Source organism: Ornithorhynchus anatinus, chromosome 9, assembly GCF_004115215.2.
Source record: "Ornithorhynchus anatinus isolate Pmale09 chromosome 9, mOrnAna1.pri.v4, whole genome shotgun sequence".
NCBI classification, from domain to species: domain Eukaryota; kingdom Metazoa; phylum Chordata; class Mammalia; order Monotremata; family Ornithorhynchidae; genus Ornithorhynchus; species Ornithorhynchus anatinus.
Window position 1 is genome coordinate 61,181,005 of NC_041736.1, and position 22,669 is coordinate 61,203,673.

The 22,669-nt window shown below is 54.4% G+C and overlaps 1 protein-coding gene across 4 annotated transcripts in view; it reads right to left on the reverse strand.

Annotated features, from left to right (window-relative positions):
- PPM1B (protein phosphatase, Mg2+/Mn2+ dependent 1B) overlaps window positions 1-7,306 on the reverse strand; it is a 52,950-nt gene extending 45,644 nt beyond the window's left edge. For 3 of the 4 annotated variants that reach the window (XM_029072527.2, XM_029072523.2, XM_029072526.2), the window contains exon 1: window positions 7,205-7,306. The gene's annotated coding sequence lies outside the window, so the exon portion shown is untranslated. Of the gene's footprint in view, window positions 1-3,499; window positions 3,840-7,204 lie in introns of those variants that run through there. The other variant, XM_029072525.1, reaches the window with a different exon arrangement.
- Between the last annotated feature and the right edge of the window lie 15,363 nt (window positions 7,307-22,669).

The following is a 22,669-nucleotide window of genomic DNA, read 5'->3' on the forward strand; positions in this document are numbered from 1 at the left end:
ATTCACAGAAAGGTCAAGCGGCCTAAAACAGGAGAAGGCACTTACTAAACGGGAACGAGCCTCTCCCGAACGCGGAGAGCCTCCGGAATTGGACGACGGGCCCCAAAAAGGGTCCACCCGCCCTTCGGGGGGACAAGTTTGGCGGTGCACCTTTTGAGGCCCCCCCCTTACGGCACGCTGAGAGTGACTCGGGGCCGATGACAAGCTGGAGGCATTTCCGTGGCTTTACGGCCTTTAAGTGAAGATGCGGGCCGGAGGACGATGCCAACGTGAGGGATCTGGCCTCTGGACTTTAAAGAGTGAGCCCATCCGGCTGCCGAGGTAGCCCACCCACAGGGAGCGAGGGGTGACTGTAGCCGGTGGCTCCCGCTGCCCTGCCTCGCTCCCCGCCGAGAGTGAGGCGGGCAGCCGACTCAGAGACCCCCGAGGTGGGTTCCGCACCCCACCACCTCACCGGGCTCCGAGCAGCCGGGGATGGGCTAAAAGGCACCCAGAACCAGCCGCCTACCGTGACCCCAAAGACGCAACGGACAAGCCGACAACCACATCCCCTGAATCGCGGGTGACCATCTGGAGCTGGCCCCGGAGGGGTGAGGGTGGGGGGTGCGGCCCGGGCCCACCGAGCCAGAGGAGGCCGTGGGGGACTGCAGGGCCTGACCCTACTTTGAGGAACTTTGACTAGTCTTCAGGGTGCATGGGTTCGGGCTGCCCGGGAAACAGAGAAGCAGCGTGGCCTGGTAGATAGAGCCCGGGCCCGGGGGTCAGAAGGACCTGGGTTCCAAACCCGGTTCCGCCACCTGTCTGCCGTGTGACCTTGGACGAGGCACTTCGCTTCTCTGGGCTTCAGTTTCCTCGTCTGTAAAATGGGGACTCCGACCGTGAACCCCACGTGTTCAACCTGATTAGCCCGTATCTACACCAGCACTCGGTGCAGTGCCTGGCATATAGTAAGCGCTTAAATACCGTCAAAAAAAAATAGCGAGAGAAGGCAGGTAGGCATTCAAGCAGCAGCTCTGGGGGTTCAAAGGACAAGGGAAAAACTGAGGATCCTCCTCACCCCGTATCCCTCATTCAAAATGGGGTCCATTCATCCACCAAGGGCCCACAGGGTCTCCATCCTCTCCCCGAGTGACAGTTTAGGGCTCGACCCACAGGCGAACGATGCATTTGACCAATTCTCCCTTTAACCCTGGGGCGGGGGCCCTACTAGACCAGAAGCACGAGCCAGTTTCCCCTCAGAACTCCAACTGAATTTGCAGCACTGTCAGGCAGCAGGCTAGCGTGAAAAATCAGGCAAAGGCCTCAACTGCCCTGCTTCTTCCATTTTACCATTCGCTTCCTATTTTAAACTGCTGAAAATAACGGGAGGGGAGCTGAGTCTGAAAAAAAATCCAAAAGCATTAGCCTCAAGCTGCAGTTCTGAGCATCCAGGAAGTCGGGTCTCCAGTTTGATCTGGGAAGGGTAGCTGGTGGCTACGAAAGATTTCTCTTCTCAACACCAAGACCAGACCAGTCAGCCTTTAATCTAGCCAAGAGCTCCGGCCCAAGACCTACTGGTGATGGGGAAGACTCAAAAAGGGCTCGACCTATCGCTTGAGCGGAGCACAAGCGTTGGTCCTCTTTCCCTCGGGAGCCCACGCGGGTAATTCTGAATAACAACGATAATACTAATAACGACGACATCTCTTAAGCGCTTACGATGTGCCAGACGCCGTATTAAGCACCGGGGTAGACAAGATAATCAGAACGGGCAAAGGTCACAGTCCCCCAAAGGGCTCACAGTTTAAGTAGGAAGGAGAACAGGCACTGAATGCCCATTTCCTGGATGAGGAAACTGAGGCACAGAAGGGTTAAATGACTTGCTCGAGGTCACAAAGGTGACAGGAGGCAGAACTGGGACTAGAAGCCAGGTGGTCTGACTCCCAGGTTCTTCCCATTAGGCCATGCTAATAATAATAATAATGTTGGTATTTGTTAAGCGCTTACTATGTGCAGAACACTGTTCTAAGCGCTGGGGTAGACACAGGGGAATCAGGTTGTCCCACGTGGGGCTCACGGTCTTCATCCCCATTTTCCAGATGAGGGAACTGAGGCCCAGAGAAGTGAAGTGACTTGCCCACAGTCCCCCAGCCGACAAGTGGCAGAGCCGGGATTCGAACCCATGACCTCCGAGTCCAAAGCCCGTGCTCTTTCCACTGAGCCACGCGGCTTCTCTGCTGCATTAAGAGAGTCAATCAAGGGCCAAAGGATTTCCCGTCACACATGGCTACGAGATGCCACGAGGCACTGGGGGGCACAGGCGCCCGCTGCCCCGGGGCGATGGCCAGCCCCGCTTTCGAAGCCCCTCACCTAGGCTGCTGGCCTACCACATCCCAGCCCGCACGCTTTGCTCCTCTAAGCGCCAGCTCACTCGCCACCCCGATCTCGTCTATCTCACCGCCGACCCCTTTCCCACATCCTCCCTTCTGGCCTAAGCGCTTAGTACAGTGCTCTGTCCGCAGCAAGCGCTCAATAAATCCGATCGAATGGCCCGGGACTCCCTCCCCCTCCACACGGGCCGGACCACCAATCTCCCCCCCTTCAAAGTCTTTCTTAAGGTCACATCTCCTTTCCGACTAAGCCTCTTCTCCCTGGCTCGCTCTCCTTTCCGCGTCTTCTACGCGCTCGGATCTGCGACCTTCAGGCATCTGACATTCGCCCCGCCCTCAGCCCCACAGCCCTTACGTCCGGATCTATCGATTTTTACGTTGTAAATTATGCACTTATATCAACGTCCGTCTCCCCCCTCTAGACTGTCAAGCTCGTCGTAGGCAGGGAGCGTGACTACCAACACTGCCGTAGCCGACCCTCCAAGCGTTACCCGCGCAGCGCTCGACCAAGACCACTGACGACGATGCCCGACGAGAGACTCGCTCATTCCAGGACTCCGCAAAGGCCTGAGAATTTCCCGTCGGGGCCGACGAGACCCGAAACGGCGGCTTTCTGGACCATGACTCCTTTGCAGCCCCTTCCCATCCCTCTCACCTTCACCTCCCCCGACCCTCCCGCCGGCCCCGTCGTTAGACTCTTTGACCGCCACGTTGCTCGGGCTGAAAGGTTGCCACCCGGGCTGGTTGAGAACCAGCACGGCCTAATGGAGAGGGCACGGGCTTGGGAGTCAGAGGACCCGGGTTCTAATCCTGGCTCCACCACTTGCCGCGACGTGTGCCGGGGCAAGTGATTTCCCATCTCTGTGCCTCAGCTGCCTCCTCTGTAAAATGGCCATTTAATACTTGTTCTCCCTCCCTCGACTGTGAGCCCCGGGGGACGGGGACTGCGTCCAACCCGGTTAGCCTGTATCTACCCCAGCGCTTCCAACAGTGCTTGACACAGGGCACGCACTTAAAAAATAACAACTGTGACAACAAAGCCGGTTCACCTGCAGAAGCGAGCGGGGAAGGAGCACGAAACAGCTCCCGCTTTGTTACGGTCGTACGAGCCCAACGGTACAAATACCGACCTTGTTATTACTCTTAAGGAGACGAGCGCATCGCCGACACACGTTCGAGACCAGCTCCCTCTCCACAGTCACTGCGGGCCGAAAGCGTGGGCAAGGTCAAGGCCAACGTGGCTTCTCCGAGCCGGGCCGTGCGGGAGGCGGCGGCCTCGGGTGCCGCTAACCGCGGAGGTTGGCCTCGCTGCCCCCGAAGGGCCTGACCCTCGGGTTTCCCCCTCACGGGTCCGGCTGTTTCCTTTTCATCGTACCACTTTCTAACCCAGCTCTTCATTCGATCCGGGTTACTTCGGGCTACATTTTAGACCAGTATCTCGTCCGTCTGAGGGGTTTTTGTTGTATTTTTCTTTATAAAAAAAAAAAAGAGAGGTCTCGGTGGATTAGTGGAATAAGAAAGTACTCACTGATTCCAACTAAGAGAACCGAAAATGTGTCTCCGGCATCCTGAAGTGACCTGAATTTAGTTAGCCCAAATGAGAGAGCAGCTCCTGGGTACTTAGGAGGTGGCTTGGGGGTTTTTTTTTGAGTGATACTAAAGAAGGAAATTTGTAAAAATAAAGTATAGGTATAATAAAACTGGCGGGGGTGGTTGGGGGGACAGAAGAGGCGGGGATAGTGAGACACAAAGAAGGGAAAAAAAAAAAAACCTCAACAGATTTCAAAGCATAACTCCAGGCTAGTTGTGTATCAAAATGGCAGTTGGAGAAACAGTGATGGGGATGATTTAAATAATGAAAGCAACAGGGTTTAAAAAAAAAAGAGAGAGACACAAAGCAATCAAGGGGGCCTTTGAGAAAGGAAAGCTGCTCAAAACAAGGAACTACTTTGAAGACACCTACCCTCTCTACTTGCTGAAAGCTGGAAATGGTAGTCCATATCCACCCCAAGTATCATTATTATTCCTTCGTTCAACCGTATTTATTGGGCGCTTACTGTGTGCAAAGCGCTTGGGAGAGTACAGTACAACGACAGATCCCTGCCTAAAATGAGCTCACAGTCTAGAGGGGGAGACAGACATTAGTATATACATATAATTATTATTACTAATAGGAGCAGTAATGATATTCATTAAGCGCTTATTACGGGCCAGGCATCGCCCTCGGCACGGGGGTAGGCAGAAGGTAATCTGGTTGGACACAGTTCTTGTCCCACACACAGCTGACTTTCTCCCACTTGTCACTTGTCACTTGCTCTGCCACTTGTCAGCTGCGTGACTGTGGGCAAGTCACAACTTCTCTATGCCTCAGTGACCTCATCTGTAAAATGGGGATTAACTGGGAGCCTCACGTGGGACAACCCGATGACCCTGGATCTCCCCCCAGCGCTTAGAACGGTGCCCTGCACAGAGGAAGCGCTTAACAAATACCAACATTATTATTACTTTCTAAACAGGAGGGAGAAGGATTTAGTCCCCATTTCACGGATGAGGAAACAAGGCACAGAGAAGCTAAGGGACCTGCCCAAGATCACCCAGCAGACCGGTGGAGGAGCGGGATAAGGACCGAGTCCTCCGACTCCAAAACCCGGGCTCTTTCCGCCGGACCACCCTGCTTCCCTCTCCATACCTTTCTTTCTTATTAAGTCATTCAGCACCCATTTACTCTGCCTAAAATACGTCGTCTAGAATTGCGACACCTTTTACATCCCAAAACTCTTCTTACCGCCAGAGGCCCTGGGTGAAACTGAAAAACACCAAGGTTAAAAAAATAATCATCATCATCCCCTGCCTCGCTGTTTATCTGTCAATAGTCTTCTTAAAAAAGGGGGGGGCAGAGGGGGCGGGGCAACCTCGGGAACTTGGCAGCGGCACAACAGAAGGAGTAAAGGGGACGACGACGACATCTCTGACACTCGGGGTCGGGGGCACATTTCCCTGCCTCCCATAACCTCCTGTGCCACTCTGCGAACGACCCCGGTGCCGACGGGGAACGCGTCCGGCCAGCTCTATGCCACTTCCCCCGGGCGCTCGATCAACACCGGCTGTCGGCCTGCCCCCGGAGCCGAGTTTCCGAAACCCTCTGCCCTCTTCCGCGCGGGGACGGAGACACGGGGCAGCGTGGGCCTGGCCGGGGTGGCCGCCGCAGACCCCCCCGGTGCCCGCTGGCCGGCCCACCCGTCTCCTCGCCTTCGACGGTTTAAGCGGCGCAGGACGGGGGGGGGGAGGAGGCCGACGGCCACCGCGCCCCCGAGTTGTCCAACGGGGGTTTCCCTCCGAGGAACCCTGGACTCTTACCCTGGGGACGATCCGTTTGGGGGAGTCGGGTGGGCAGCCTGGAGGAAGAGGAAAGCGGGGGGGGGGGGGGGGGAACCCGGAGGGCGGCCCTGGGGGGGTGGCCAAGGAAAGCAAGCAGAGCCCCCTTCTAGTCCCCAACGCCGTTGTTGGGTAGGGATTGTCCCTCTCTGTTACCCAACTGTAGTTTCTAAGCGCTTCGCCCAGTGCTCCGCACCCAGTGAGCGCTCAATAAATGCGACCGAATGACTAGGGATCGTCTCTGCTGCCGAATTAGTATTTTCCAAGCCCTTCGCCCAGTGCTCCGCACCCAGTGAGCGCTCAATAAATGCGACCGAATGACTAGGGATCGTCTCTGCTGCCGAATTAGTATTTTCCAAGCCCTTCGCCCAGTGCTCCGCACCCAGTGAGCGCTCAATAAATGCGACCGAATGACTAGCGATCGTCTCTGTTGCCGAACTGTAGTTTCTAAGCGCTTCGCCCAGTGCTCCGCACCCAGTGAGCGCTCAATAAATGCGACCGGATGAATGAATGAGGGATTGTCTCTGTCTGTGGCCGAACTGTACTATCCCAGTGCTTCGCCCAGTGCTCCGCACCCAGTGAGCGCTCAATAAATGCGACTGAATGAATGAATGAGTGGATGAACAGGGACCGTCCGTGGCCGAACTGTACTTTCCAAGCGCTTCGTCCAGTGCTCTGCACACAGTGAGAGCTCAGTAAATGGGAGGGAGGGAGGGAGGGAGGGAGGGAGGGAAGGAAGGAAGGAAGGAAGGAAGGAAGGAAGGAAGGAAGGAAGGAAGGAAGGAAGGAAGGAAGGGAGTTGGGTGGGTGGGTCCAGAGCCCGGGGGGGGGGGGGAGACAGAGATGGACCGCAGACGGGGGGTGGGGGGGGCAGGAGATCCGGGGGGGGGGCAGGGAGGGAGGGAGGAGAAGAGGGAGGGAGAGTCCTGGGGGGGGGGCGGAGGGGGGGAGGAAGGAAAGCGGGGGGGAGGGGGAGTGGACTGGGGGGGCCACAAGGAGGGAGGGGAAATCCTGGGGGGGACGAGGGAGGGAGGAAGGGAGGGGGGGAGAGAGGGAGGGAGGGGGGAAGAGGGAGAGGCCTGGGGGGGCACAGGGAGGGGGAGGCCGGACAGACCGGGGGGGGGAAGAGGGAGGGAGGAGGGAAAGGGAGGGGGGGAGAGGCCGGGGGGGGGGAGAGGGAGGGAGGGAGGGGAAATCCTGGGGGGGGCGAGGGAGGGAGGGGGAGTCCTGGGGAGGAGGGACAGTCCTGGGGGGGGGAAGAGGGAGGGAGGGGGACTCCTGGGGAGGAGGAACAGTCCTGGGGGGGAGGGAGGGAGAGTCCTGGGGGGGGTCAGGGCGGGGGGGGAGGGGGAGCCTGTAAAGGGGCGGGGCGGGTTGGGGCGCGTTGGGCGGCGGGGGGAGGAGGAGGAGGAGGGGGAGGGGGAGGGGAGAGGAGCCCCCCGATTCCCGGCCGGTCTCACCTGTGAGAGGCGGAGGGAGAGGCGGAGTGAGGGTGGCGGGGAGGAGGCGTCCCGCTGGGCCCCCGCCCGGCCTCCCTCCGGGCCTCCCTCCGGGCCTCCCTGCGGGCCCCGCCCGGCCGCGGCCGCCTACGCCTCGGGGCCCCGCAGCCCCCGCCGCCCCCGCCGCCCCGCCAACGCCGGTCGCCGCCGCCGCCGCCGGCCCTCGGGCATCTTCCGGCCCCCGAAGCCCCGGCCCGGCCCGGCCCGGCCCGCGCACCGCAGCCCAGCCCCGCGCAGCCCCGCGCAGCCCCGCACACCTCCGACGCCCGACGCCGCTCCCCGCCCCCCGCCCATTGGCCCGCCCGCGCCCCGCCCCGCCGCGCCATTGGCCCCGGGACCCGTCCGTCCCCCGCCCCCCCCGCCCGCCGCCCAATGGGGAGGCCCAGGGCGCCCCGGCCCCGCCCCCCCCGCGCCCTCCGATTGGCGGAGCCGCCCGACGACGGAGCGCCGCCTCGCGATTGGTCCGCGGCGCTGTCGATCCGCTGCCGCCCCCGGCTCTCCTCCTTGGAAAAAGCCCGACCCTCTCGCTACCCTCCTCCCATGGGTCCGGAAGGGGCGGGAGAGGAAGCCCGCGCCGCCCTCTCATTGGTCTCTCTGACCCGTCCATCAAAGGGCCGATTTCCAAGTCCGTCACGCCGGCTTTTTTTCCCCCATAGGAGCGCCGGGGGGGGGGGAGGGGGGAACCTCGCACGGTGATTGGCCGAGCCCCCTGTCGATCAATCGCGGACGTCCCGCCCCCCCCTTTTAGACCGTACGTCCGCCGTGGGCGGGGCGAGTCTCTCTTTATTGCCGAACAGCGCTTAGCACGGGGCCGCGCACGTCGTGAGCGCCCCATCGATACGTTAGAATGATAGGGGAAACGGCTCCCCCGCGCGCTTTCGGCCTCCCGAAGGAGGGAAGGGGCGGGCGCCATGGCGGAACCGGCCGGCGTCAGGCCGCCCCCCCTCCCCGGCGGGGAAGCGGGGCTCTGATTGGCGGAACGGAGGGGGACGCCGCCTCCTCATTGGCGGAGAGACGAGCCGAAGGGGGAGGGGCGGGGGACGGTTGGTTGGGCGCATGCGCGGCGGGGGCTCGCGCCTTCAGGGCGGGGGGCGGGGGGGGCGAGAGGCGCGCGGCGCTCGTGAGCGGTGAGGTCATCGGCGTCCAATCAGGTGGCTCGTCAGGAGGGGCGGGGGAGGGGCAGAGGAGGGCCCTGATGATGATGATGTTTGTTAAGGCCTCACTCCTAATAATAAGAAATAATCATAATAATAATAATAACAGTGCAGAGCACTGTTCTAAGCGCTGGGGAGGAGATACAGGGTCATGATGATCATGTTGGTATTTGTTAAGCGCTTACTCTGTGCAGAGCACTCTGCTAAGCGCTGGGGGAGGTGCAGGGTTATTATCATAAAGAGCACGGGTTTGGGAGTCAGAGGTCATGGGTTCGAATCCCGGCTCGGCCACTTGTCAGCTGGGTGACTGTGGGCAAGTCACTTCTCGGGGCCTCAGTGACCTCATCTGTCAAATGGGGATGAAGACTGGGAGCCCCACGTGGGACAACCTGATTCCCCTGTTTCCCCCCCCAGCGCTTAGCACAGTGTTCTGCACAGAGTAAGCGCTTAACAAATACCAACATGATCATCATGACCCTGTATCTCCTCCCCAGCTCTTAGAACAACAACAAGAAGCAGCGTGGCTCAGTGGAAAGAGCATGGGCTTTGGAGTCAGAGGTCATGGGTTCGAATCCCGGCTCGGCCACTTGTCAGCTGGGTGACTGTGGGCAAGTCACTTCACTTCTTGGGGCCTCAGTGACCTCATCTGTCAAATGGGGATGAAGACTGGGAGCCCCACGTGGGACAACCTGATTCCCCTGTGTCTCCCCCAGTGCTCTGCACAGAGTAAGTGCTTAACAAATACCAACATTATTATTATTATTATTAGATACAGGGTCATAATAATTATGTTGGTATTTGTTAAGCGCTTACTCTGTGCAGAGCACTGTTCTAAGCGCTGGGGGAGATAGAGGGTCATTATCATAATAATAATCTTGGTATTTTTTTAAGCGCTTACTCTGTGCAGAGCACTGTTCTAAGCGCTGGGGTAATACTGGGTCATAATAATAATGTTGGTTTTATTTAAGCGCTTACTCTGTGCACAGCACTGTTCTAAGCGCTGGGGTAGATACAGGTCCATCAGATTGTCCCACGTGGGGCTCCCAGTCTTCATCCCCATTTGACAGATGAGGTCACTGAGGCCCAGAGAAGTGAAGTGACTTGCCTAAAGTCACACAGCTGACAGGTGGTAGAGTGGGGATTCGAACCCATGACCTCAGACTCCTAAGCCCGGGCTCTCTCCACTGAACCACGCTGCTTCTCGTCATGGTATTTGTTAAACGCTTACTATGGGCAAAGCACTGTTCTAAGCGCTGGGGGGATACAAGGCGATCAGATTGTCCCCCGTGGGGCTCCCAGTCTTCATCCCCATTTGACAGATGAGGTCTCCGAGGCCCAGAGAAGTGAAGTAGCTTGCCCAAAGTCACACAGCTGATAAGTGGTCGGGATTTGAACCCATGACCTCTGACTCCCAAGCCCGGACTGTTTCCCCTGAGCCACGCTGCTTCTCATCATGGTATTTGTTAAACGCTTACTATGGGCAAAGCACTGTTCTAAGCGCTGGGAGGATACAAGGCGATCAGGATGTCCCCCGTGGGGCTCCCAGTCTTCATCCCCATTTGACAGATGAGGTCTCCGAGGCCCAGAGAAGTGAAGTAGCTTGCCCAAAGTCACACAGCTGATACGTGGTCGGGATTTGAACCCATGACCTCTGACTCCCAAGCCCGGACTGTTTCCCCTGAGCCACGCTGCTTCTCACCTAATAATAATGATGATGGCATTTCTTAAGCGCTTACTCTGTGCAGAGCACTGTTCTAAGCTCTGGGGGAGATTTACAGGGTCATCGGGTCGTGCCCCGTGGGGCTCACAGTCTTCAGCCCATTTTTCAGATGAGGTCACTGAGGCCCAGAGAAGTGAAGTGGCTTGCCCAAAGTCACACAGCTGAAGCAGCATGGCTCAGTGGAAAGAGCCTGGGCTTCGGAGTCAGAGGTCATGGTTCGACTCCCGGCTCTGCCACTTGTCAGCTGTGTGACCGTGGGCGAGTCACTTCACTTCTCTGGGCCTCAGTTACCTCATCTGGAAAATGGGGATTAACTGGGAGCCTCACGTGGGCCAACCTGATGACCCTGTATCCACCCCAGCGCTTAGAACAGTGCTCTGCACAGAGGAAGGGCTTAACAAATACCAACATTATTATTATAAGTGGTGGGGATTAGAACCCACGACCTCTGACTCCCAAGCCCGGGCTCTTTCCACTAAGACGAGCTACTTCTCCAAGAGGGAGAGGAGGAAGGAGAGAAGGGGCTGCGTAAGGAGAGACTGGAAACTCCTTGCGGGCAGGGACTGTGTCTACCAACTCCCTGTTTTGTGCTCTCCTACATGCTTAGTACAGTGCTCTCTGCAACGCAGTTAGGTGCTGCATAAATATCAATGATTGATCATAATAATGGTGGTGTTTAAGCGCTATGTGCCGGATATAGAGGCAGCGTGGCTCAGTTGAAAGAGCCCCGGCTTAGGAGTCAGAGGACGTGGGTTCTAATCCTGGCTCCGCCACTTGTCAGCTGGGTGACTTTGGGCCAGTCACTTAACGTCTCTGGGCCTCACTTCCCTCCTCTGTCAAATGGGGATGAAGACCGGGAGCCTCACGTGGGACCACCTGATGTCCCTGTATCTACCCCAGCGCTTAGAACAGTGCTCAGCACGTAGTAAGCGCTTAACAAATGCCGACATTATTATTATAATAATAATTACGGTATTGGTTAAGTGCTTACTATGTGCCAGACACTGTAATAGTAATAATTAGCCCTACTGAGAGCTCACCACCTCCAGGAGGCCCTCCCAGACTGAGCCCCCCATTCCCTCTGCTCTTCCTCCCCTCCCCATCCCCCCCAGCCCTCTGCTCTTCCCCCTTCCCCTCCCCTCAGCACTGTGAATATTTGTATATATTATTTATTACCCTATTTATTTTGTTAATGAGGTGTATATCTCTATGATTCTGTTTATCTTGATGTCTGCGCTAGACTGCTTTTGTTTTCTTCTGTTTTGCTCTGCTGCCTGTCTCCCCCGTTTAGTCTGTGAGCCCGTCATGGGGCAGGGATGGTCTCTATCCGTTAACAAATTTTACACTCCAAGCGCTTAGTACAGTCCTCGGCGCATAGTGAGCGCTCAGTAACTACTCTTGAATGACTGAATTAATCTTCGGCAAGGTTCTTGGCTGCTACTTCCTTTATTGTTGATTGTTGATCCCAGGAGAGAAAAATTGTCTACTATTTCAATCTACTCTCCGTCCCCTACAGATTCTTTCAGTAGTATTTATTGAGCGCTTTCTAGGTGCAGAGCACAGGACTAAGCGCTTGGAATGGACAATTCGGCAACAGAGAGAAACCATCCCTGCCCAGTGACGGGCTCACGGTCTAAATGGGGGAAACAGGCGGCACAGCAAAACGAAACAAGACAACATCATCAAGATAAATAGAATCAAGGAGATGTACAGCTCATTAAGAAAATAAATAGGGTGATAAATAATATTTGCAAATGAGCACAGTGCTGAGGAGAGGGGAAGAGCAGAGGGTGGGGGCGAGGGGAGGGGGAGCAGCGGGAAAGAGGGGTAATATATCTGTAATTTTATTTATTCGTATTGATGTCCGTCTCCCCCCTCTAGACTGTGAGCTCACTGTGGGCAGGGATTTACTTTTGTATCGTTATTTTCCCAAGCGCTTAGAACAGTGCTCCGCACCCAGCGCTTAATAAATGCGATTGAAGGAATGAATGATTAGAACCCATGACCTTCTAACTCCCAGGCCTATGCTCTATCACTCCTCCATGCTGCTCCTCTAAGGAAGGAGGGAGGATCGAAGCTAGGGAACTGGGGACGAGAATAGGGCGAGGCAGCAGGGCTCCTCTTAATCTCCGATTCACGCCCAGAGTAGGGATGGGGTCCCGATTTGAGCGCCAGAGTGCGGGAGAGGGGAGGGTGCAGAGCACCGTACTGGGCACCCACTGCGGAGTGCGGGAAGAGGGAGGCTCGAGGCAAGGAGATGAGGGAGCAAAGTTGCATCTCCTCAATTATCCACTGAGAAGAGCGTTGAGGCTGCCGGCAACCACTCAAGATTTATTTTGAAAGGCGGTAGGATGAGATCCGGAATCAAGTGGCCCTGAAAATTCAAGCTCCAATAAAAAAACACTAAAATTTTCATTTCCTGGAAAAAAGAATTCGTGACTGGGTAAATAAGTCCAATGGGGCAAGATCAGACTGAGAAATGAAGACGGTTAGCAAGCGGGGCCCATGGCTCTTTTGAGAGCACAATAAAAATGGGTGAATTTTATCTACTCTAAAGGCAGGTGCTCTGGGGAAAACAGAGTTCTCCGGTTCCCATCACTTGACCATCAGGCCAAGTGTAATCCGCTTGCTTCAAAAAATGGTTTTTATTGTTTTGCAACTCAGTTGAGCAGCCAGCTCGGCTGCGTGACCTTGGTCAAGTCACTTAACTTCTCCGCATCTCAGTCTCCTTGGTAAATCAGTCAGTCGGTCAAGGGTATTTATTTGAGCACTCACAGAGTGCAGAACACAGTTCTAAGCGCCTGGGAGAGTACCATCCGACAGAATTAGCAGACACACTCCCTGCCCGTAATGGGCCTACGGTTTAGAGAGGGAGATGAACATTAATATGAATAAATAGTTTCTGATAAACCATTTAAAGTTACGTACATAAGCGCTGTGGGGTTGGGGAGGGTGAGGCGAATAGCAAATGTCCAAAGGTCACAGATCCAAGTGCCTCGATGATGCAGGAGGGAGAGCGGGCTGGGGGAAAGAGGGCTTATTCAGGGAAGTCCACTTGGAGAAGACGTGACTTTAATGGTGCTTTAAGGTGGAGAGAGTGGTGGTCTGGCTTATGTGGAGCGGGAGGGAGTTCCAGGCTACGGGGAGGACCTGGGAAAGGGGTGGGCAGTGAGATAGACGGGATCGGGGCACCGTGAGGAAGCTGGTGCCCGAGGAGCGGAGCGTGTGGGTTGGACTGGGTAGGAAATTAGTGAGGCGAGGTACGATGGAGGGAGCTGACCTCGTGCCCTAAAGCCGATGGTAGGGACTTTTCCGTTTGACCCGGAGGCGGATGGGCAGCCACTGGAGGTTCTTGAGCAGTAGGGAGACGTAGACTGAACGTATCTGTTGGTGAATGATCCGTGCAGCAGCCTGAAGTATGAGGATGAAATACCTACTCTCCGTCCCTCTTAGACTGAGAGCCGTGGGGTGGGGCAGAAACTGTTGTATCTGATCCGAGGATCTGGGGTTTAGCCCAATGTTTAGCACGGGTTCTGGCATAAAATAATAATGATGATGGTATTTGCTAAGCGCTTACTGTGTGCCAGGCATTCTACTAAGCACTGGGGTCGCTCCATGCAAATCAGGTTGGACACAGTTCTTGTCCCACGTGGGGCTCACAGTCTCAATCCCCATTTTACGGATGAGGGAACTGAGGCACAGAGAAGCGAAGGGACTTGCTCCGGGTCACGCAGCAGACAAGTGGTGGAGCCGGGATTAGAACCCCCAACCTTCTGACTCCAACCTTCTGACTTCCGGGCCCGTGCTCGGTCCACAACACCCTGCTGTTCCCCAAGTGTTTAATAAATACCATCAAAGCAAAGTAAATTACACCTCTCAGATCGGCGGTATTTATTGAGTGCTTACCGCGTGCACAGCACTGTAGTGAGTGCTTGGGAGAGGACAGTACAAAGAATTCATTCATTCATTCATTCGTCGGATTGCATTTATTGAGCATTTCCTGGGGGCAGAGCATTGTACTAAGCACTTAATAATGCTTAATAACAACCGACGGACACATTCCTTGCCCACAACAAGCTTACAGTCTAGAGAGTTGGGACTAATTGCCTGGGAGAGGACAGTAGAACCAAATCAGTGGTCACGTTCCCTGCCCGCAGCAAGTTCACAGTCTAGGGGGAAGCCGAACACGCTTCTTCATTGACTACAGAGCTTATGGAACATTTTGGGGAAGGGAGGGTTGAGCGCAGAGAGGTTCAAGAAGCCAGCTAGAAGCCACACTTTTTTTTAATGGCATTTGTTAAGCTCTTACTATGTGCCAGGCACTCTACTGAGTCCCAGGATAGATACAAACTAATCAGGTGGCCGCCTTCCCTCCCTCCCATTTCCAGGGAGGCCCGCTCCCAGCTTGCGCCCTGCATGCCGGGCCCGGGATAAAAGCCCCTGCCACAGGTCCTCGGTGTCGTCTCCCCTCACCTCCCGCCCCGGCCCACCGCCACCAGACAGCCTGCCAGGTTGCCTCCCCGGGAAGTGACGCCAACTCTCCTCCTGCCATCGAGGAGACTCCGGTCCCAGCCCGCCTGCCGTCCATCCTCGGGGCCGGAGATAACCAAACACCCGGCATGAAGCCTCCACAAGCCACCCCACACCCCCAGTGACCGATGGCCGCCGGACCTGCTGCTGGTGGCTACCGGTGTGCCCTGAACTCTGAGCCCCGTGGAACCTGAAATTCTACGCCTCCAGCCACGGTCCCCGATGGATTTCGTTTTCATTTTTTCTATTCGTCGGAACCGCGATTTAATGGTTCATCGTTCCCGATGGATCTGTCTCCAGTCCCTTCTCTCCACTTATACCCTGAGGCTGAGACATCGTCTAATTCCCTCCTGCGTATCCTCTCCCGGTGCTAGGTACAGCGTGCCGCGTGGCTCAGTGGGAAGAGCCCGGGCTTGGGAGTCGGAGGTCATGGGTTCGAATCCCGGCTCTGCCACTTGTCAGCTGTGTGACTGTGGGCGAGTCACTTCACTTCTCTGGGCCTCAGTGACCTCATCTGTAAAATGGGGATGAAGACTGTGAGCGTCACGTGGGACAACCTGATGACCCTGTATCTACCCCAGCCCTTAGAACAGTGCTCTGCACATAGTAAGCGCTTAACAGATACCAACATTATTAAGTATGATGCTCTGCACACGGTAAGCACTTAATACTATTACTAGTTTAGTACCATTACTCTAAAATAACAGATAGGGGGCTGGAAAAGGGGATATGCATATTAATCACTTAATGATATTTATTGAGCACTTAGTGTGTGCAGAGCACTTTACTAAGGGCTTGGAAGAGTACGATGGGAGTAACGGCCCCTGCCCACAACGAGCCGACAGTCTATTAGTTTGTGCTCATATAAAGAAGTGAGATTATCAGGGCTTGGGAAGCAGACTGAATTTTACGAGTAGTTCATGAAGTGGGTAAATGATTGTACTAAATTCGGGGCATTTTAAGAAAAATGTGCAGCAAAAAAGCTTCGTGGTTTCTTATACCTGAAAGGAAAAGAAAGAGAAATCATTCTTTTGCTAGAAGGCCTTCTCCCCTTCTAGTCTGTGAGCTCAGTGTGGGCAGGGAATGTGTCTACCAACTCGGGTATATTGTTATATTGTACTCACCCAAGAGTGTGGTACAGTGATCCGCACACAGTAAGGGTTCCATAAATATGATTGATTGAAAACGTAGCCTGAGTTCTAATCCCAGCTCCGTCACTTCTCTGCTGTATGACCTTGGGCAGGTCACCTGCCTTCTCTAGACCTCAGGTACCCCATCTGTAAAAGGGGGACTAAGACTGTGAGCCCCACGTCGGGCGGGGACTGTATCCAACCTGACCGGCTTGTATGTATCCCAGCTCTTAGAATGGTGCTTGATATATAATAAGTGCTTAACCAACCTTCATCGTCATCATCATCGCTTATTCTCTCCGAAATCAAGGGGGAGGTTGCCAAAGCTCCATCGTCAAAGTGAACGTCTCGCCGGCGGGGCCCACCGGCATTCTCCGCGGCGATTTTGGAGCTCGTCGAGGAGCCGGGGGTTGAGTCGACCCCACGGGGCAGAGCCGGAAACAAAGCCCCCGTTTCAGGATCGGCCCCCGCTCGGTTGGCGGGGCGGAGGGAATAGGCCATCAGCCGAACCGCTGACAACAGTTCCGTCCTGGCCCCATTTGTCCACTTGGCTCCCCACCAGTAGAAAGCCCCCCGAGATGCCCACTCCTCCACGAGCAGGGTTCGGCCCAGCCACGCGGGCATGGGGCCCGGGCCTCCGCAGCCAATCCCTCCCCGCCCGGAACCCGTTCAAAGGCACTGCCCTTCCCCAGGCCCGACGGAAGGACGTGGGTCCACACGGTTCTCCAGTGGAGCTTTTGCCCTCCCTCTGCCCTCGGCTCCGTCCTCTCGGCCCTGAGGCGTTTCAGCGTCTGTCAGAGATGGAAGGTTTTCATGGTCAAACTCCCGAGGACAGGGGCTGGTCTGTCTCGCTCGGACACCCCGCCGACTCCGAACCAGGCTGGGTGGGGGCCCAATGTTGTTTGAGGAGAGAGTCCTTCATCTAATCAGTCACAATTAATCGTAGGGGTTCATTCATTCGATAGTATCTATTGAGCGCTTGACGGGTGCAGAGCACTGTACTAAGTACTTGGGAGAGTACGACGACATGGCATAGTGGATAGAGCCCGGGCCTGGAAGTCAGAAGGTTGGAGTTTCTAATCCCGGCTCCACCACTTTCTGCTGTGTGACCTTGAGCAAGTCACTTCACTTCTCTGTGTCTCAGTTACCTCACCTGTAAAATGGGGGTTGAGACTCTGAGCTCCACATGGGACAGGGAATATGTCCAACCTGATTTGCTTGTCTCCATCCCAGTGCTTAGTACAGTGCCCGGCACCTAGAAAGCGCTAAACAAATACCACGGTTATTATTATTATATTATTATCGTTAATCATAATATAAGAGGGTTGGTAATTATATCCTAGGCAGTTCCCCAGATTGCAAACTCCCTGAGGGCAGGAATAGTCCACCAATTCTATTGTAACCTACTCTCCCAAGCACTTGTACACATAATAAGTGCTTAATAAGTGCCATGATAAAGAAATAGTGTTTCTCAATCAATCAATCCTATCTATCAAGTGCTTGCTATGTGCAGAGCACCGTACTAAGCACTTGGGAGAGTACAGTACCACAGAATTAGAAACATTCCCCGTCCATAATGAGTTTACAGTCTAGAGGGCACCCAGTAAGTGCTCAGTCAACCCTGTCTCTTGATTGGTTAGCACTTAATAATAATGTTGGTATTTGTTAAGCGCTTACTACATGCTGAGCACTGTTCTAAGCGCTGGGGTAGATCCAGGGGAATCAGGTTGTCCCACGTGAGGCTCCCAGTCTTCATCCCCATTTTACAGATGAGGTCACTGAGGCACGGAGCAGTGAAGTGACTCGCCCACCGTCACACAGCTGACAAGTGGCAGAGCCGGGAGTCGAACCCATGACCTCTGACTCCGAAGCCCAGGCTCTTTCCACTGAGCCACGCTGCTTCGTACGTATCTTGAAACTCAGCTACTTGCCCCTACCTGTAATTTATTTGAGTGTCCGTCCATGCTACGTCCCCACTGAGGGTCACACCTGGAGAGTTCCCAGGACTCTGTCAGTCTCGACTACAGGAGGGAGAGTCAGGCAGAGGAGTATCCATTCCATTCCTAGCTTGGGCAGTGGCTAGCGAGCGGAAAGCAATCTGCGGCAAGTCGAAACTCACCTGAGTGCTGGGCAGCAGCGGCACGGGAGAGAGTCAAGGGCGAAGACTCAAGTTAACTGCGCGGAAGGAGGCGGTTGTAAAGAAGACTCTATGGATCCACTACCTGAACAACTGCAGATGGAGGTGGGGCGTTCCGGGAGAGATGTGTCCACGGCATCGCTATGGGTCGGAGACTACTCGATGGCATAAGACAAGACCACACTACTTGTTTGCAAACCACCTGAAGGCCGTGATCACGTCTGCTAATTCTAAGGGACTCTTCCGAGTGCTTAACACAATGCTCTGCGTACTGCTCACGCTCAATAAATACCATGATTGGTGAAGGATCGTCAATCAGTCATTCAGTCCTATTTATTGAGCGCTTAGCTTCCTGGGTGCAGAGCGCTGTACTAAGCGGTTGGAAAGTACAGTTCAGCGATAAAAAGAGACGATCCCTGCCCGCACCAGGCTTACAGTTCTAGAAGTCTGTGTTCTTCTCCATTTCTCTGAACACTTTCTCAATCAAAGCATCTGTGAGAAAGCACTGTACCGCGTTCTCAGGAGAGTCTCATCTTGTCTTATGCTGTCGAGTCGTCTCCGGCCCGCAGCGACGCCATGGACACATCTCGCCCGGAACGCCCCGCCTCCATCTGCCATCGTTCCGGTAGTGTATCCATTCGGTTTTCTTGGTAAAAATATGAAAGTGGTTTACCGTTGTCTCCTTCCACGCAGTCGATTTGAGTCTCCGCCCTCGCCTCTCTCGCGTGCCGCCGCTGCCCGGCACGGGAGAGTTCTGACTTGTAGCTGGTTGCCTTCCGCTCGCTAGCCGCTGGCCAACCTGGGAATGGAATGGGTGGGCCTCTGCTTGACTCTCCCTCCCGTAGTCGAGGCTGGTAGAGGACTGGAAACTCTCCAGGTGCGACCCTGAGAGGGTCTCGGGAGAGTACAGTAACAAGAAAGCACAGGTTTCCTGCCTTCAGGCAGCTCACGGTCTAGTAGGGGAGACAGGAACAAGTGATGTACAAGTAGAGGGAACTGGGAAAATGACAAAAGAAATCACAGAGCTGTATCGCAATCCCGGCTTTGTCACTTGCCTGCTGTGTGACCTTGGGCGAGTCACTTACCTTCTCTGGGCCTCGGGGTCCTCATCTGTAAAATGGAGATTCAATAACTGCTCTTCCTCCCTCTTAGATGGTGAGCTCCACGTGGGACGTGGACTGTGTCCGACCCGATTAGCTTACATCTACCCCCGTGCTTAGTACAGTGTCTAGCACATCGTAAGTACTTAACAAATGCCTTAAAAAAGTGTTATATGGTATTCTCTCAAGGGCTTAGTACAGTGCTGTGCACACGGTGAATGCTCAATGAATATGATTGAATGAACGGATGAATGAAAGTGAGTGTGATCAGAAACCCGCGACGGAGGTGTTGAATATGTGAAAGTAGAATCACAGATAAAAAGTGAAAGGAACCCAAAAGTTTCTCCGTGGAGGTTTGTCCATTTGCACTTTTCCCAAGCTGGAAAGAATTTCAGTGAGTTCGTATCAGGTGCTACTTAAACCCCCCCTTTTCCAGCACAATATAAATAGCTCGGGCCCCTCTTCTGTTGGAGACCGTCTGGGTAACTGGGAAAATAGGCACATTTGTTCTAATTGGGTCGGAAAATAGAAGAGTTTAGGCACAGGAACAAAGAAATGTTTGATACAGTCGCGCTTCGAGGCAAAGTCTCTCTCATTTATCTCTCCGACTTTGACCGGGAGACGGGAAACTTGGGGTGGATATGACACGTTTTGTTCTCCGGAATTCCCCGTGGGTTAACTTTCGCAGAAGCAGCGGCTCACCTGCCATGAGCGGCGACACTGATCGGGACATCGGAATACATTCCCGGACCCTGTCCCCGGGGCTTTTCCCACAGAAAAGCAGAGGGAGAAGTGTCCTCTTCTGCAGACGGGCTCGTGAAGGCAGAATAGGGTGGAGTTTGGCTACCGTACGGGATCCCAAAGAAATCTGACTGGCATACAGTGACAGAGCTAACCCGGTTCCCCCACTTCTTTGGGAAAAGTAGCGCGGCATGAAGGATAGTGAACAGGCCTGGAAGTCAGAAGGTCATGAATTCTAATCCCCACCTCCACCCCTTGTCTGCCGTGTGACCGTAGGCAAGTCACTTCATTCCTCTCTGCCGGTTACCTCATCTGTAAAATGGGGATTGAGACTGTGAGCCCCATGTGGGACAGGGACTCCGTCCGACCCAATTTGCTTGTATTCACCCCAACGCTTAGTACAGCGCCTGGCACACAGTAAGTGTTTTATAAGAACCACAATTATTATTATTATGCTGCTTCTGGAGAAAGAAGCGTGGCCTAGCGGAAAGAGCACGGGCCTGAGAGTCAGACGCCCTGGGTTCTAATCCCACCTCTGCCACTAGTCTGCTGTGTGACCTTGGGCAAGTCACTTCACTACGTGCCTCAGTTCCTTCATCTGCCAAATGGGGATTCAATATCTGTTCTCCCACCTTCTTGGACTGCGAGCCCGGTTAGAACAGTGCTTGGCACGTAGTAAACACTTAACAAATATCATAATTATTATTATTATTATCTTGTACCTACCCCAGCGCTTAGCACAGTGCCCGGCACGTAGTAAGCACTTAACAGATACCACAGTGAGTAGTATTGTAATTATTCAAAGTTTGGCTCTAAATATTTGTTCTTCCCTTAACTTATTATTCATGCAGGCTGGCCTTCTAGCAGTAATGTTCCTGATGCAGGGCTTCTGTTCAACCTACTCACATTCGGTCTTGAATCAAAATTAGGTTTTGTTTTATTGGGCGGCTGAGACAGACACCGAAAAAAGAAAGCAAAAGAGAGCTGTGAGGGATTTTTGGATGGCACACAAGGGTCTTGGAAGCCCAGAAGGTCCTGGATCGGGCACTTCCTTCTAATAACGCTATTTGTAGCATTTGTTAAGCATTGGAGTAGGTGTGATCCAATCAGATCAGAGACATGGGACTCCCGCTCTAATGGGGAGGGAGACCGGGTATTTCATGCCCATTTTACAGATGTGGAAACTGAGGCCCAGAGAGGTGAAGTGACTTGCCCAAGGTCCCACAGCAAGGAAGTGAGGCAGCGTGGCCTAGTGGATAGAGCATGGGCCTGGGAGTCAGAAGAACCTGGCCTCCAATCCCAGCTCTGTCACTCGCCTGCCTTGTGAGCTCGAGCAAGTCGCTTCACTTCTCCGTGCCTCGGTTACCTCATCTGTAAAATGGGCATTAGATACCCGGTCTCCCTCCCCCTTGTCCCCTACTGGATGCCTATTATGTGCAGAGTGCTGTACTGCCCACCTAGTGGGTGCAGAGTTCCTTGCTAAATGATGTGTCATGCCCAGTGGAAGTGTGTCACGGTTCCTGCCCCCAAGGAGTTTACACTCTAATGAAGGAGACCAGTATAATCAATCAGTCAATCAATCATATTTAAAGAACATTTACTGTGTGTGGAGTACTGTACCACATGCTTGGGAGAGTACAGTATAACAGAGTAGGCAGACACATTCCCTGCCCACAGCGAGTTTACAGTCTGGGGGGGAGACAGCCATTAAGAAAAATAAATAAATGATGGATATGTACGTAAGTGCTTTGGGACTGAGGGAGGGGTGATAAAAGAATGCAAATCCAAGTGCAAGAGTGACACAGAAGGGAGTGGGAGAAGAGGAAATGAGGGTCTAGTTGGGGAAGGCCTTTTGGAGGAGGTGGGCTTTCCATAAGACTTCGAAGGTGGGGAGAGTCATCATCAGACGGATAGAAAGAGGAAGGGCGTTCCAGACCAGAGGCAGGACGAGGGCGAGGAGTCGGCGACGAGATAGAAGAGATCGAGGTAGAGTGAGTAGGTTGGCATTAGAGGAGCGCAGTCTGCTCACCAGGTTGTAGCAGAAGAGTAGCGAGGTGAGGTAGAAGAGGGCGAGGTGATCGAGTGCTTTAAACCCAACGGTGAGGAGTTTCCGTCTGATGCAGAGGCGGACGGGCAACCGCTGGAGGCTTTTGAGGAGTGGGGAAGCATGGACCGACCATTTTTGTAGAAAAATGATCAGGGAAGCAGAGTGAGGTATGGACCGGAGTGGGGAGAGACAGAAGGCAGGGAGGTCGCCAAGAAGGCCGCTGCAGTAATCGAGGTGGGCTGGGATGAGTGCTTGGATTAAAAGGATAGCGGTTTGGAGGGAGAGGAAAGGGAGAATTTTAGCCATGTCGTGAAGGTTGAACCGACAGGATTTAGTGACAGATCGAATACGTAGGTTGAATGAGAGAGACGAGTCGAGGATAACGCCAAGGTTATGGGCTTGAGAGACAGGGAAGATGACAGTGTGTCTACGGTGACAGGAAAGTCTGGGAGGACAGGGTCTGGGTGGGAAGATGAGGAGTTCTGATTTGGACGTCTTAAGTTTTAAGTGTTAGCGGGACGTCTAATTAGAGAGGAAATGTGAAACTGCAGAAAAGGAAAGAGACGAGGAAGATGTAGATTTGGGAATCATCTGCGGAGAGGTGATAGTTGAAGCCACGGAGGCAAATGAGTTCTCCAACGGAGTGGGGGTAGATGAGGAATAGGAGGAGACTCAGAACTGAGACTGGAGGGACCCCCTCCCCCCACCAGTTATGGGGTGGGAAGCAGAGGAGGAACCAGCAAAAAAACCCCAAAAAACTGAGAACGAGCAACCGGAGAGCTAGGAGGAAAGCCAGGATAGGACAGCTACAGTGAAGCCGAGGTTGGATAATGTCTCCCGGAGAAGGGGGTGCTTGACAATGTCAAC